Source organism: Chlorocebus sabaeus, chromosome 10 (genome assembly GCF_047675955.1).
Source record: "Chlorocebus sabaeus isolate Y175 chromosome 10, mChlSab1.0.hap1, whole genome shotgun sequence".
NCBI lineage: Eukaryota > Metazoa > Chordata > Mammalia > Primates > Cercopithecidae > Chlorocebus > Chlorocebus sabaeus.
Genome location: NC_132913.1, coordinates 64022445 through 64039336, shown reverse-complemented (window position 1 = coordinate 64039336; position 16892 = coordinate 64022445). Strand labels below are relative to the sequence as shown.

At 39.1% G+C, this 16892-nt stretch overlaps 1 long non-coding RNA gene across 2 annotated transcripts in view; it reads right to left on the bottom strand.

The window, feature by feature from the left end:
* The window catches only part of LOC103217385 (uncharacterized), a 54531-nt gene extending 40198 nt beyond the window's left edge, over positions 1-14333 (bottom strand). Inside the window, exons 1-2 of one of the 2 annotated variants that reach the window (XR_005241512.2) lie at positions 14037-14333; positions 13640-13738 (exon numbers count right to left, since the gene is read on the bottom strand). This is a non-coding gene — a long non-coding RNA (uncharacterized lncRNA). The remainder of the gene's footprint in view (positions 1-13639; positions 13739-14036) is intronic. The other variant, XR_012094231.1, reaches the window with a different exon arrangement.
* Positions 14334-16892: the final 2559 nt, after the last annotated feature.

Genomic DNA, 16892 nt, shown 5'->3' with positions numbered 1-16892 from the left:
TTAAAATAAAATAAAAGCCACTAGGATCCGATGGCCATGGCAGGGTGCAGGGTGGGAGTGGAGTGGGGGACACGGGGACATGCCTGTTTGACCTATGTTTTCTCATTCCCCTCCTGCAGCTATACATTTCAGAAGATGGAGAAGAGGAAGAAGGAGGTAGAGTCTGGTAGGAGGGCACCAAGGAACATTTCCTTACTTCACAATTTGGTGAGTAGAACTGCCTGACATTACACAGAGGGTAAACTTCTGCCTAGGGCCATGGAAAAAGGCAAAAAGCTCCCATGACCAAGAGATGACCATTTCCACAGAGGAAATGCAGGCCCACTCTCCAACTGGACCCCACTATGCACAAGGTGAGAATTCAGCCTGTTTATCAGGGTTCCTCTTATTAAAGTATACGTCAAAAAGGCCTGGTAGAAATGTAACTCTGTGATGTTAATTTTGGAAAGTCTCATCTAGAACTTTCTGGGAAGTATTTGAAAGCAGAGTTGTGGAATCATTTGACAACTCAAACATATAAATTAAACACTCTTCTTGGATACAGCAGTTAGAATATGCAACAGATAGGGTCTACATTGGAGAAATGAGAGATGTAGCAAGTGCTTAGCTTCTCTGAGACGCAGTCTCAATGTCTCACCATCAAGGACAGCTAGCTAGCTCACGGAATTATTGTGAGGGTTCACTGTTGTAATTTATTCCAAGGTCCACCGCAGCACTGAGGACATTGGTGGCATTCAAGAAGCAGTGGCCAGTGGTATTCTCTGCTAAAATATTTGCCACCTCAGCCACTTTGATTCTGCTCCAGAGGGCTTTTTTGCTCATCCCATTGGTGATGCAAGGCAGGTTAAAGATCCTCTCACCTGATCTAAAAATTCAAGACATCAGTCCACAAAATACCAGAATCACCACGGAGGCAGCTGTTTAGCACTGTGGATAGTCTATTTCTCCCCCTCAAAACAGCCTACTTCAAAGAGGGGAGAGTTAAGTTTCCAGGATCTGACTCCTGAGATTTTTATTTAAAGAATACCCCATCTTTACTCGCAGCTGAGAGGCTGAAGATTAAAAATTAGCCACTGTATAGTAGCTGAGCAGTAACAATTTTTCATAAAGGTTTTTAGTACACATTTGGGATTATAATTTCAATATTATGCAAATGCATTTTATGGATCTGTAATACAGAATGTGTACTGGCGTTAATGTGCATTAGCAGGCGAGAAGAAAAGGCTCCAAATGAGCCATTTTGGTATCTGCTTTCAACATGTATTATGAATAATAAGTAAAATGTTCTGGTTTAGAACAAATAATATAAAATCTGAATTCCTCTTGATGTACATCAGTGACACAGCCCTACGCAACTCCCATGGAATTCTTCCATTGGACACAATTTAAAACTGGCTCTTAAACAACATATTCCTGTTTCTGGCTTCTCTTCTTGAATGAGATGTGAAAGTAAAATAAATACATTTAATATGAATAAGGAATATTTTCCCCCTGTTGCTCAAAATCAGGCATGAACCAGATGAATACATTGGAAAGGCTATAACACCACAGTGGTCAAGAGAGTGGCCCAAGCTACTGCTAATTTGAGAGACTCTGAGTATTGAAAAGTGAAGAAGCATCTAAACAGAGTTATAGAACCTGCATATTTTCAATGAATAAAATTAACAAATGTAATGCTTTTAACACAAAATATTTAATACAAGATTATTGTATTCCAAAGATGTATAAGTAATGTAATTAATGTAAGTTATGTAAGTAATGTAATGTGCTGCAAGCTTTGTTCCAAAATGGGAACTTGAGTTGAAATTTGTCTGATGTCTATTTTCTTTCAACATTGTCAGTGTGTTTCTGTGATTGCAGATTAGAATAAAATTCTTGAAAACTAATTAGAGGCTTTTCCTAAAGGCAGAGGACTGAGCCAAACAACTAGCTTCTCATGATAGAGTCCAAAACTGTTTCCTTTTTAATTAATATTTCCATGTTCCAATTTTGCATGTACAGAAGGTGGTAGCTGGTTATTTTAGGCATAATTCAAACTTTCTATTTGCATTGATTTAGTTAAGACATTCAGATCTATTGATCCTGTTTCTTCACACCCGCCCCATTCTTGGGCAACCTGCAGAAATACAAGATCACACCGTCCAATGAGTATGGACTAAGCATTCAGCTAAGTAACGATAATACAATCATCTTGTCTCTCAAACAGCTGCCCTTAACTTAGTGTTTTTTAAATTGCCACCATGTCCATGGCATCTTCAAAATGATACTAAAAATATCCATGCAATGAGTTATCTATGTGTTAAGTGTTTTACATGCATTATCTCAACTGACTTACAAAGCAACCTCACAAGGTTGGTTTTACAATCCCCATGAAATGGTTGAAGAATTTGGAGTCTAAAAAGACTAAGTAATTTGTAAAAAATCATAATTATACAGGTCTAATTTTGCAATCCAAATTCTTGACCAGTATATAACCCTGAATCCAGTATTAATGTAGTAGATAATTGTCTTGGCTTAATTTATCATGTAAGTTATAGAAATGGTGTTTGGTCCTTACTCTGACATAGGCACTGTAATTGACACTAAAATCTGATTCAATTTCAACCAGTCATTGCTTCATTTCACTACTTGTGTACATTGCTGCAGTTGGTTGCTGCTTTCCATTTCCCCCGATACTTTTCCATTCGAGATGGAGGTCTGTGGAAGGAAAGATGGATACAGCAAGAGGGTCTATCCAAGAACCCGATAAATATGTACTGCATAAATAAATCAGATGTTTTAAGTTTGGCAATTTAAATTCAGCAAAAAGTCTTTGACAACCTGTGGAGTGTAAGCTATGGGGTTTCTATCCTCACATCCTTAAAATTTCAAAAAGCCCCAAATTCAAGCTTATCAGTAACAAGGAAACCCTTCCAAATATTAACTTATAATCAATATTGGAAAAAACTGAGTAGTATATTGTGTCCTATTTTGAAAACAAGCTATTTGCCATGTGTAGATAAGATTCCTACTCTAAAGATATCTTTTTAATAGTTGAAATATGAGATGCTGAGTAATAAAACTTGAAGTACAGTGGAGCAGCTTTGAGAGAACAAGTGGCACATTGCCTTGAAATAATATTCTCAACGCCATTTGCTGAGTCTTCTATGCTCTTGGCCCTTTGCACAATCTTCACTGTACCCTCTAAGGTAAATATTATCTTCATTTTACAGATGAGGAAATTGAAGCTTACAAAAATTGTCCAAGGTCACATAGTTAATAAGTGGTTGAATGCAGATTTAATTCGAGGTCTGCTTGATTTCAAAGTGATTCAGTGAGTGAGACAGAGAGAAACAAAGAGAAGATAGTGGTTTTTAAAGAATGAATCTCAATTTTCTAAAACCCTATGGCAACTCCTGCCTTTCTTCTGGCTCTTATCATATTCTGCTGTTATTTCTGGATTTCTTACATAACTTTACTGAATTATAAGCTATTCTATTTGGGAGAAGGGACCGCACACAAACCATTTCTGTATTCCCCCAGGACGTTGTTCAGTGCCTGGAACAAAGTAGGTATTCAAGATACATTTCACTTATTCCTCATATATTTGCTGGGTGTTTACCCTGTGGTTAAGCCCAGTAAAGAAGACAAGTCATGCCTTCCAGGAGCTTCTAGCTCAGTGGAGAAAGTAGTTAAAGACCCAGTGTTCTAAACTGGGTGTGACACTACAGTGATGGGAAGTAGGGGAAGCCAAGGGGAAGCTGACTGACTGGTGGGCTCAGTCAAGGCTTCCCGGGGAAGATGTCATCCCAAACCATTCTTGAAGCATCAGTAAGAGCCAAGCAAAGAGAGAAGGATCAGGAATGCACAAAGGCCCTGAAATTAGAGAGAAGCACAAAGCCTGTTTCCAAGGATTACAAGTCACCTGGAGCTTGCTGGGGGACAAGAAAAGGGGAGAACCAGAAAGAGAGATGGTGGCAAGGTATCCGCTGTGAAGTAGAGAAGGACTGTGTACACCATGATAAAGTATTTCTCTATCCTGATCTTTCTGGGGAGGGTTTTTTCAGGGGAGAGGCAAGACAAGGCATATATTTGAGAAAGAAGATCATTAGCTGAATTGTGGAGAACAGACTCGAAGAGGATGCTATTGGTCACAGGGAGCAGGAAAGAAAACCAAGGAAGCAATCATTAACACCAGTGGGAGGGAGGGTCTTGCCATTAGAGAAGAGAAGGCCATTTTGTATACACAGCTGACCCTTGAACAACATAGGTTTGAACTGTGAGAGTCCACTTATATTTGGAATTTTTTCAATAACAGTTACATGGAGTGTGCCTACCTCTCCTGCCTCCTCTTCCACCTCCTCTATCTCTTCCATCTCTGCCACACTTGAGACAGCAAAACCAACCATTTCTCTTCCTCCTCTTCCTTAGCCCGCTCCATGTGAAGATGACAAGGATGAAGACCTTTATGATGATCTACTCCCACTTACGGTAAATATATTTTCTCTTCCTTATGATTTTCTTAATAACATTTTCTTTTTGCTAACTTATTTTATTGCACAAATACAGTGTATAATACATGTAATATACAAAATATGTATGTATGTATTTCACAAGGCTCCAAGTCAACAGTAGACTATCAGCAGTGAAGTTTTGGGGAATCGAGTTACATGAGAATTTTTTTTTTTTTTTTGAGATGGAGTCTCGCTCTGTTGCCCAGGCTGGAGTGCAGTGGCACGATCTCTGCTTACTACAATCTCTACCTCCTGGGTTCAAGCGATTCTCCTGCCTCAGCCTCCCAAGTAGCTGGGATTACAGGTGTGTGCCACCACGTTCAGCCAATTTTTGTATTTTTAGTAGAGATGGGGTTTCACTATGTTGGCCAGGCTGGTCTGGAACTCCTGACCTCAAGTAATCCCCCCACCTTGGCCTCCCAAAGTGCTGGGATTATAGATGTGAGACACTGTGCCCGGCCACATTAGAATTTTTTACTGCACGGGGGTCAGCACCCCTAACCCTCGCACTGTTCAAGGGTTAACTGAAATTTGGACTGAGACACAAATATTTGTGAGATATTTTTGGAGTAACCCCAAATTAGTTTTCTCTCATTATTAATTTGTGGGAGCCCCATAGACTAAAACATTAAAGGAGTCTTAATTTTGAATGTCCTTGTGTTTAGACATCTAGTGTAGCTCTCAGATTTCATTAGAGCTGTGTTGAGGCACTTTTTATCTTAACAATTTCTGTGAGTAGAGGTAAAAAATAACAGGAATCGATATAAACAGCCTAAGAGGAATACCTCAGAAAGATAGAAGTATTATTTTTGCTGATACACATTTTTTATTTTGAAAAATCATGAAGATCTCCATTAGGAAATCACTCTTCCTTGGAATTGTGTTGCATGCTCAACAAATAGAAGGTAAATATGCTAAAATTGGTGTCTTTTTCATGAAAACCATATAACTGTAAAGCTCTTTGTTTTCACCCAACTGCTGCAAACATTTGTGTAGGCAATTTCAGTAAACATTTGGAGAATTGGAAGTGCTCTCTCCTACACATATGGTTCTTTATGAAGAGGTAATTTTTATCTATGTTCTACTCAATTGAATATTTATAAGTCTGTTTGGCCTCAAAGGTACCTGATCTGCCCCCAAAATACAATTGCCCTGTAAAGCTAAAGTGAGATTTATTCATTTACCCTTTAAGAACTTTGCAAGTTATTTTCATTTTCTCCCTATGAATTTGTTCCCAGTACAATCCTAAATTTGTCTAATTTGCTGTGTTATTGCAATTAGTCAATTCTCCCTCAGTTACACAAATAATAGCCTTATAAGTTTGAGGCTGTAAATCACTCATCCATTAAAAACGCCATTTCCTTGTACTGCAAATTCGATTCATTTAGAAGAGAAAAACCATGGCATGGAACAGAATTATGCAATGTCATGGACACATTAACATTTGGATCAAAATTTTACATTGTCTCAGCCAGTAAACAGTATAAATGGTTCAGATTTGCAATAAATAATTGTCTATTAATACTCTGGCATGCTGTAGCAAATTACAGTCTCACTTCAGTAAGCACAGCTGTAGGTAGGCACCAGGGCCGAAGGAAGCAAGTGCCACAATTGGTCTGAGAGAAAAAGAGCCTGTTATGCAGGGATGCAGGGCAGCTCTCTTCAGCAATGGAGGCATAGCTGTGGATTAAATGCTTGTGTTTATAAACACGGGAGAAAGGCCAGTGGGCTTTTACTGTAGCTGGAACATTAGACACCAAAACGCAGCCCTTTGCTAGAAGATGTGTCTGTGTTCGCTGAATGTGAAAGGGATGGTGGCATATTCTATTAACCATAAAAATGTTCCTGATGATAGGACCCACTTTGATGTCCCTCGGATCTAGGAGCCAGGGTTATGGCTGGAGCAGCAACAACATTAGGTGTTGATTATGGAGTCACTCAGGGACCACCAGAAGTTCAGATTCTCCCCAGAGGCTACCTTAAAATGTTGGGGGGGGGGGGGATTTAGGCCCTTTTTCCTTCTCTCCCTGCCATGATCTTCCTCACTAACCAATTGAGGAACCTATAATTAATACCATTTTCACTGTTTGGCTTAAGGTTTTTAAACCCTTTTAAAATGCAAACAAGATATCTGGAAAAGTTGACAAGGAGATATGTGAACATTCATTGACATCTCGGCATGCAGCAGGTTCTCAACTTAGTCAAAATTAGGGCACTGAGTAGGGTGAACTGGAACTCAGGGCAGGCAGCACAAATGATGGGAAAATGAAGTGTTGCTGAGAGGACATCCTGACGGCCAGGATCACTATGTACAAAATGCAGGGGTACGCAGAGAGGATTGAGAATGAATCTCAATGGTGACTAATATTTGCAGAATTCATCTGTGAGGGCAGGCAGTACTATTATTATCCCCACTTCCCAGATGAGAAACTGAGGCCCAGAGATGTTAAGTAACTTGCTCATCAAGTTTACCCAGCCAGTGTGACAATTTATACTGCAGAATTGCATAGGTCTAAAAACTAATTTACCTTAGTCCAGAATTTAGCCTGAGGCTATTTAGGAATAATAGATCTTGCTTAGCTTAAAGCCATGATGTTAGATTAATTTATATTGTGACCCTTCGCAAGTATCAAAGTTTTGTGGAATTCTCCATAGTAAAGACTCTAGACTTTAGAAAAGTCAATTCAAAACACTAAATTTTTTCCTTTATTCCTACTATTATCCTATTCTGTTCCTTAGCTCACAAAGGAAAAAAATAATCTTCTATTGACCTCCAAATTTAGCATTCATTTGATTTCATTTATACATTTAAAATAGAGAAGTAAAGCAACCTTATAAATTGTATTTTAATAAGAATATTGATATCTGAAAAGCTAGCAACCTAGAGAAATGTTTCTCTTGCTTGACAGATAATATTTTCATCAACATTATAAGAAAAACAAATTGAGCCCTATGAAGTATATAGGGCGTGCCCTGGATTTTAGATGATTGCTTAATTTTCCTTTTCATGTCTGCTAAAAGCCAAGTTTAATTTGGAGCTATTTCTCAAGAAGGGCGAGCAGCTGGGACTGATTTATTTGAATACTTTATAACATTTAAAAATAGTTTTTCTAATTCCCCGGAGAATTATTAAATCCTTGTGGCTGTATGCTCTCTTTTGTAGTCTTAGGTTCTCTCATGCTTGGACAATTGCTATGGGATCATAACTTGTGTCTTTGCCAATAATAGCTACTTTTTCGTGCACACCACTAAACTAATCCTCGCAAAAAGTCATTTTTGTGACATCATTCTCCTGTCCCAAACTGTCAGTGGCTCTTCACTTCCTCCCAAGTAAATTCTGTGTCAGAGCCTCCTCTATCTGGGTGCTGTTTACTATTCAATACATATTTCCCACAGCTTTCTATGCAAGCCCACTGTGCCTGCCACTGTCTCTGATCCCCATGGTGCTACACGTCTGGCCACCACCCTTTCCTCCCCTCCCTTAGTTATTTGGCCTCCAATGCCTTTACTATCTATCTCTCCAGCCCCCTCCCATATACTCCCACATCTTTGAAATCTTTTTTTATTTTTTATTTTTATTTTTTTAATTCTAGCTCTTTCCTCTCTAAAACTCAAGATTTGACACTTACTCTAGAATCATAAAAGCCTAGAACTCACAGGGACAGGAGGTGGAGCTATTTGTCATTTTTAAATATAGCTTCTCTCAATCTTTATTTAGTGGACTTGCTCTGGATTAGGGATGAGAAGACCTGACTCTACTGTTTTCTTGATAAGTGACCTTGAACCAGACACATGTGCTCTTTGAGACTCAAGTTCCACATCTGTAAAATGAAGATACCTGCCTTCCTACTTCACAAGGTTCTTTTGAAGATCAAATGTAATACTGCATAACAAAGTGACTCATAAATTATTATTATTTTTTTTGTGACGAATTCTCGCTCTGTTGGCCCAGGCTGGAGTGCACTGACGCAAACTCAACTCACTGCAACCTCCGCCTCCAGGGTTCAAGCAATTCTCCTACCTCAGCCCCAACTAGTAGCTGGGATTACAGGCATGCACCACCACTCCCAGCGTTGTTTGTTTGTTTGTTTGTATTTTTAGTAGAGATGGGTTTTGCCATTGAACTCCTGACCTCAAGTGACCCGCCCGTCCGTCTTGCCTCCCAAAGTGCTGGGATTACAGGAGTAAGCCACTGCGCCTGCCCTGACCCATAAATGCTGAAGTACTAAGTGATGTCCTCATATATAGCACAGTCCCTCCAGCCCCTGCAATTCAAAGATACACCTCACTGTACTTAGGAGAGTTAGAATGGAGGCATGACTTTAATTGTTAGCTGTTTATCTCCTATAGAAAGTGGTCAACAGATCTTTGTTGGTAAAATGAATGAATATTCATTTCTTATCTTTCAATGAGAATATGATAACTTTGGTTATTGATGTATACTTCCATGCAAATTTGCTCAAGCAATTTCAACCACATCCCCCAGTACAACTTTCTACCATGCTAATTGCTCCCAACATTTAAATACCAGCATAGGTATGGAAGCTACTGACTGTTAACATTTCTCACATTTAGTTGCTGAATGTTTCTCACACCTCTACTTGCTGAATATGTGCTTTAGACAGTCTTAAAAATATGAATAGTATATCTGATAAAGAGGCCCATCAGTCCTCAAAATGTCCTCACCTTTTAGTGTTGAAACAATAATGATGATTTGCTTCATTTGTGCTCTACACACCAATGAGATGAGCTAATTGCATATCTGCTATGAAATAATGTCTATTATTACATGGATAACTACCCATTAACTCCATTGGAAACACTAGTAATTACACAGTGTGTTATGTTAATGCACCTGTGTTATCTTCTGATTGCCATATTATTAATTCAAGTGACCTCTATAAATCTGTTTCCCACCATCATTTTCTTATTCTGGAACCCTCTGTAACACTTTAGAGATTGTTGGCTAAACAATAAAAGTATACAGTAAAAGCTATTTTCAAAAAAAGAGGATCTGAAGTGTGATCCTATCGATGTTTGTTGTTGTTTTTCATCTTATCTTTGCTTGACATATATAAACAATTTTAGAGCTATATTATATTACCTTCTGTGCAAAATTAGAGCAGTTTTCACTTTGTGGAGAGTTGCAGAAAGATTTGACTTTTAAAAACTCTGAAACATGTCTGGTTCACAAACAGAATCACATCTTAAAAGCCCTAAGTTTGTTCTGAAAGTGTCAATCAAGTTTTCAGCACACTAACACATGTCGTAATGAAAGGTTTGTATTTGCTCCTAAAACCCGAGTTGCCTCCCAGTCACTTTACATCTGGTTACACCAAACTTAACTTTTCTACAGTCCATCTAGTCCTGACCTTCCCCTTTTCTTACAAGTCCCCATTTAACTCAAGAGACTCCAGCCTAGGAGATGAAAACCCCATCAGCATATTCATAGTTAATGACAGGGCTACAAAACAGAAAATAACAGCGGGAATCTGAAGCCAGTGCTTTTATTGGACCAACTAACGATATAAATAAAATGGTCCCTGACTGAGCTTTGGAGAATCACTGTCTCTTTATCAGGCCATAGAAAACAGATCCAGGAGGGCAATAAATACAGCACATAACAGAGTGGAATTAAATGATTAGGCCTGAATTAACACCCTGTTTCTGAGCCTCACTTAGTGTTCCATGGCCCCAGTGAAACACTGCAATTCACAAATGCTCAAGGCCCATTTAATTTTTATTTCAAGCTAGTTCAGAAGAAGGGATTACCTATAACTCCCCCCTATTCCATTGTATAACTCTTGAAGTAACAACACTGATCCTGTCTAGATAGCTGTTAGTAAAATAGGATGTGCTATAGGAATCACAGAGTCTATTCAGAATCCTGCCTCTACGAAATCACATTAATTAAAAGGGACCAAATCCCTCCCTCTGAAAGTGACAAGGCTGCCCTTGATGGGAAAATAATGAATTAGTTAAATAAACTTGATTATTTTCCATGGTATTAACAACAATCCTCTGCAACTGTCAGCCCAAGATTTTTACTTTTTGAACTGTGGCTTTAGCATGCCAAAGATCCTAATCAAGTCTTAACTGCAAAATGGAATTGAATCTCACCTTAGAGGGTAATATATGGAGGCCCATCCCCCATTACACCATATGCCACAGGATAAGGTGGGTGAATTTAACTTAAACCCTATTGGAGGGGAGTTAATACTGTTCTATACTTCTCCATTTATACAACGGCTCTAGAGCAAGAAATTCAAGGATGGCATTAGAGGAAGGCTTTACTGTACCAGTGAAGTACTTAGACATTTTAGACAAAATATGCGGCAGATGAAACTGAGTCATTAAAACCACTTGCGTACCTGTGACTTGAAGTGATGTATGAGACGGAGATATATTTAGAAGGCAAGGTCCTCAAGAGTGAAGAGGTAAGAGAGCTTGCAGTTTTGAGCACTTAGGAGATGCTGTGTGCTGGTTTTTATTTTTCCTCATTTAATCCTCACAATGTCCTATAAAGTTGACATAATTATTCCTATTTACAAGTAAGGAAATTGACCCTCAAAGAAGAGTGTAATAATTGCCCAAGTTCACACAGGAAGTGGTAAGGCTGAGATTCAAATCCAGATCTAACTGATCCCAAAGCCAGCCCTTTCCATCAATACTATGACTATCACCTGCTTAGAACTCCTGACTGCCGCCTGGAGCTTTTACTTGGGATCTTCTAGAATAACCAAAGAAACAACACATAGAAGAGGATAAGACTAATGACGTATAGTCTCAAACAGTAGGAAAAAAACCCAAAGGGCTTTGGCACTGGATGAGATTAGCTCTTATAAAGCCCCAGGAGATCCAGACATTCTGTGAATTAAGGAGCCCTCATCTGAAATTAGATGAACCTGCCCATCCAAAACTGCTTCCGAGTGTCAGCCATGGCATACATGGGGTCCAGACTCTCTCATCACCCTGAAGGGGCACCTTGAGCCTTGACTGAAGTAGAGCAGGAAGGATTCTTCCACATTCTCAAGAGTAGGAGGTTTGACCACACCCAAGTTTACCCTACAAGTTGGTTCAGCATAGCATGTGGCTGTGTATGGGACAGAAAGGGACACGTACTAGATGGAACCTCTGCCCCAACGCTTTTGTACTACAAAATAACCGTAACTGTAGCTCAAATTTATGCTTAAGTAACTTCAATGAAACACACAATAACACACACGTAACTCTCTCAGAAAGCAATCTTACTCAAAAGACTTGGGCATTGATACATTGTGAATAAATTATACAATATGAAATTTTTTAAAAAAGGTAATCACTAGAAAGTTTACTGATGATAGATTCATGTTAGCCAAGGAGTGTTAAGTTGTGTCTATCTGTTGAATTATGACTAGACACTTACGGAAAGTGTCTAATTTCACTTTCTATGTACCATCTTTCTGTATTACTAGTACCCAATAAATTAAATGCTTTTGACATTCAATCAATGTTACATGGTAATAATTACATCTTTTCCATTAAAAAGGATAAATTTCTTAAAATTTTACATTTTAAGAAAAGGTCTTTGTTTACCAAAAGGGATAGTAAAATGATTTAAGTGAGTTTAATTTGAATTATTAATTTTTTGTTCCTCGGCCAGCAATTCTTCAGCAAAGGTCTAGATTATGGTGATTGTTCTTGCTTGTGGTTTTTAACAGTAATGACAAGGCCCTTGATGTCCTCTGGCCTTGACTTAGTCACAATTGCAGGCCTCCTTTTCACCTTCAGTTTTAGTATTAAGGAAAATGTATCTCACTGTCAGCAATAAAAGCCAGACTATGTCTTTGAATTTGAATCCTTGTCTACTTGACTCCACAGCAAGCCATAGTTTTAAGCAGCTTTTTTGGGAGATAGGACCACGTGAAGCATCTGCCATGGCCATTTACTTATTTAAGTAGTTGTTTTTGTATTTTGAAAGCCGAACTTCAGTTTAAAAAATCCACATAAAAATGGGGTAAAACTTGGAACAAAATTATGGACTACCAGAGGTTTTCACTTTCAACTGGCTACAGAAGCTGAGTGCAATGCAATCACAAAGAATTATTCCTTTAAAATTGTGAGGTATCACATCTGCATTTTTGAGTGAATAGCTGACTATGGTAAAGAGGCCAGTTTTACCATTGTAAAGCTGTATATCTCTTCCAAGACATAGTTCTTTCATCTAACATGCGGATTGCAATAACTTACAGGATTGATGTGGAAATCAAAGGCCATAAAAATGTGAACTGTACTTAAAAGAAAAACATAAAGTGGTGTGCAAATATGAGGTATTACTATGAAGAATTCTCAATGAAGACTGCCCAGGATTTTAAGTTCTTATCCTTGCTGTGTCATTTTTTATGACTCATCAGTGAAAACCCTGCCCCTGTGGCCTTATTTCAGACTTTGTAAACTTGGGCCTCCTTACAACAATTAATCACTGATCCTGTAAAGTTTAAACCCACGATGCCAAACTACAGGCTGCTTCTGGAAGGAACTACATTGCCTGACCACCTTGGTATCAACTCATCTCTTGGTCTAAACCCTTTCATTTGAGCTTCACAACACATTTTCTTTTTGGCTTGGGTTTTAAAAGAAGTAAAATTGTCCAGGTAATTGTTTTGTTAGACCCTCTTCTTTTCTTTTTTATTTACACAGGGTCTCGCTTTGTCGCTCAGGCTGGCGTACAGTAGTAGGATCCTAGTTCATTGCAGCCTTGAACTCCTGGGCACAAGCCATCCTCCTTCCCATGCCTGTGCCCCCTGTGACTTCCCACCCCACCTCAGGGACTACAGGCACGCACCACCGCTCCTGGCTATTTTTAAAATTTTTTGTAAAGACAGTATCTGCCTTTGTTGCCCAGGCTGGTCTCCAACTCCTGGCTTCAAGCAATCCTCCCGCCTCAGCCTCCCAAAGTGCTGAGATTGCAGGCATGAACCACTGTGCCCAGCCTGCTTTTCTGATTTAACATTAAAGAAGCTATCCTTTCAGGCAAACATGGAAAGTCACTGCACCTCAGGGGGTTCTCAGCTCAAAGTCCTGTGACGCAGTCTGTGTGTTTATTACATGGGACTTATTGTTATTGTGATTTGAAACCATTCTGTTCAACTACAGTATTTACTTACCTATTTATCATCCATCTCCCTCCTCTGAAATGTCTGTTCCGGACGAGACGGGGCAGTGTTTGTCTTTTTCACCACAATCCCCTGGGTTTCGAATACTTCCTGGAACATAGTGAGAAGCCCAATAAATAGCTGTTGAGGGACCAGATGAATTGCTACAAATAGGAAAGGTCATATTTGATATCACTAAAACATTTACGTTTGAATACAATTTTTTTCCTTCCCCAAATGAAAGCTTAACACTCTTCTAAGCTCTCACAATAAAAATTTCACCAGCCAGGTCCTTAGTAATATTAATTCCTTAGTCCTATCACCATCGTTCTCACGGCCCGAGGCTGGGCCAAACATGACTGAGGTTTTCAAAAAATATATTTTTAATATAATTTTAAAATATACTTACTAGGGGAAGGCTCATAAAATTCAGCTTCAGCCACAATCTGGACTATAGGCTGCCAAGTGCTGCATAAATAAATCACTAAGTCATTTTGGCATCCTGTGGGCCAGAAGGAATATCTTCCTCAGTAGATTTAAAGGGACACAGTTCTGAAAGAAATAGAAGCAAAGTGAGCCATTAAATATGTACTCTCTTATGATCTCCCAGACCTTGGACAGATTCCTTGAAGTGTCAATTGTCCATTTTACTAAGGGCAGATTCTTTTTTTCCTCTTTCATTGGAATCCATTGAGGAGTTGAAAGAATTCATCCCAATATCCACAACAAATGCCCCTACCTGCTTTGCAACTATTGGTACACTTGAAAGAAAAAAAAAATACAAAAATACAGCAGCCAGAAGATCAGGTTATGAGGGCAGCTTGTAACAGTGTATGTGCAGCATGGATTCAGGTAAGTCAGAGGCCATGCTCAGCTGAACAAAGGAAATCCCCCAAAACAGTGACCAGTGGCCAGTGCGGTGCAGTAGACCAAAGGGGCTGCTTGATAGAGTCTGCATTGATGGCCCAGGCTGAGTGTCCAGACTAGAGCTCACGTGTGCATCACACACACACACACACACACATACATATACACACACACTGCTTCCCTTGTCAAGCCTCCCTGGCTAATTTAAATCTAAATCAGCCTGCTCGTTGGCCTTTGTAAACTTGCTAGAATGAAGAACACGGAATAAAAACAATAGATCTAGGTCCAATGGATGCAGAAGACAGGCCAGAAATCTGAATCCTCCTGACCTGCAGCTCTGAGGTTTGCAGAAAGCCCTTTCTCAACATGGTTCATGAAAAGAGACTGTGTCACAGTACATGAGGGCTACAGGGGTTAAAAATTGTATGTCTTTTCCAAACTGTTGATTAAAATACAGCCCCATTGACGTACAAAACTCAATTGATTCAAAGGGAATCTGCAAGATATGTGATGTACGAGGTACTTGTGGGAACACACATTCAGACACAGAAGTATCAGCGGGCCCTCTTGTACCACCTCACGCTCTCACACACAAGCACAAGTACACATGCGTGCATGCATGCACACACAGCAACCCCCTTCCTGACAGCATCCATTTTTTTGCTACCTCATCTTTCATGTAACCATGACTAAAAAATAAAAACAAAAACTGTGTATATTTCCTTTTGTGCTTTGCATTTACGGAAACCCAGGCCAATTTGGCTTTTATTTCCAATAAGAAATTTCTTATCTGCTCACTATCTGGATCTGTCTTAGTCAGTAGCTGATAGACCCTCTTTGGGTTATTAACCAGTTAGTTTCTTCCAGAAAAGAGGTCATTAGCATCTAACATTACTCAGGGGTGTCAGGAGATGCAGGTATCAGATCCTTTCATCCTGGTTTATCTTTAATTTAATCTCTAGATTTTTCAGCTCTCGCTGTCGGTTAGCTTCCACTTAATAACACATTTTTATCTGTTGTTAGTGTTTTTGTTTTTTTTTTTTTAAACAACTCAATAACCAATATAATGATGACAGACTGACAAATTCTGCATTAATGGATTTCCTTCCTGCATCTAGGCTCCGAGCCGCCAAACACTAGAAATGCTGAAATAGGTTCCAGGCAGTTACAGGTTAAGGATCATTTGCATAAATTAGCAAGTTTTGCAAATGAATTCATCTACTGAGAAGTAAGACACGGGACACTGCATTTTAATAATTGACATTCCACATGAAATGCAATGTTCTTGAGGAGGAAATTGAGCTCCAGGTTGCTATTAGAACCAGCGGACCAGCACGAGTGGAAAGAAATGCCATCCCCCATTATGTGAGCTACTGCTCCTGCATAACAACTACCCCATTCTGATGGACTCCTTTTAATAAAAGTACTAGTGTGCGCTCACCGAGAGGAGAATAGAGAGGAATCTACTCATCAGCACTATCAAACAGGAAATGAAAATAAAGAGTTCTTCAGCATACCGCCTTAATGTGCAACCAGCAACTCTATATTCTCTTTCTAAAGTCATCTTGCATTTTCCGCTTGATTTGGCAGCCGCTCCCCACCCTACCCCAACCCCTCTTCCTTTTCAGTTTTCTGAAACACTCAGGAGATTATTTACATATATACAGAAAGCAAGTAAAAGTTTTAAATTGCCCAATTTTGATGTTGTCTCCCATAATGTTGGTTAAATTACAAATAAAGATAAGTGGGCCATTTTGCTGCCTCCTCCTGGCCTAATTTGTTTAAGGACATGCCACATTGCAAATATTAGTGAGAATGCCAAATGAATGCCTTTCCTAAGGTGTTCGTCAGTCAAAGTCAGGGTATTCAGCATGTCGGAAGTACAAACTGCTCACACATGCAATGTGAGCTGGAAACAAGGCCATCCGTAATAGTGTTTCCTGGCATAATTTATAATTAACATAAAATGAATTAAATCACTCACTCCATAGACTTTTTTCCAAGTTCATGTAGAGTAAGTGTGTCATATCAATTAATTTTCAATGAACTGCGGCAGCCAATAAAATTTCTCCCAGACACTGGTAATAATCCAAGATATTGATGGAAGAGGTATTATCATTAATATGAGTATAAGCCTCAAATCACGTACAGGGAACAGGCAGAGTTCCTTTCTTGGAAAGGGAACATGATTCTTGCTAGCTGCCTGTTATTCTTTCCAATTTGTTAGGCTTTCTGTCAGTTCTCACTTTTCACACTGATAGCCTTTTAATTTTGCCTACATAACTAAATTCTTCTAGTGCAGCTGTCTGCTTTTGTGGGCTATCTAATCTGAAAAAGTTAATATACATGAACAAATTAAACAGATTCACATAGGAAGAACAGATTATATTGCCCATTT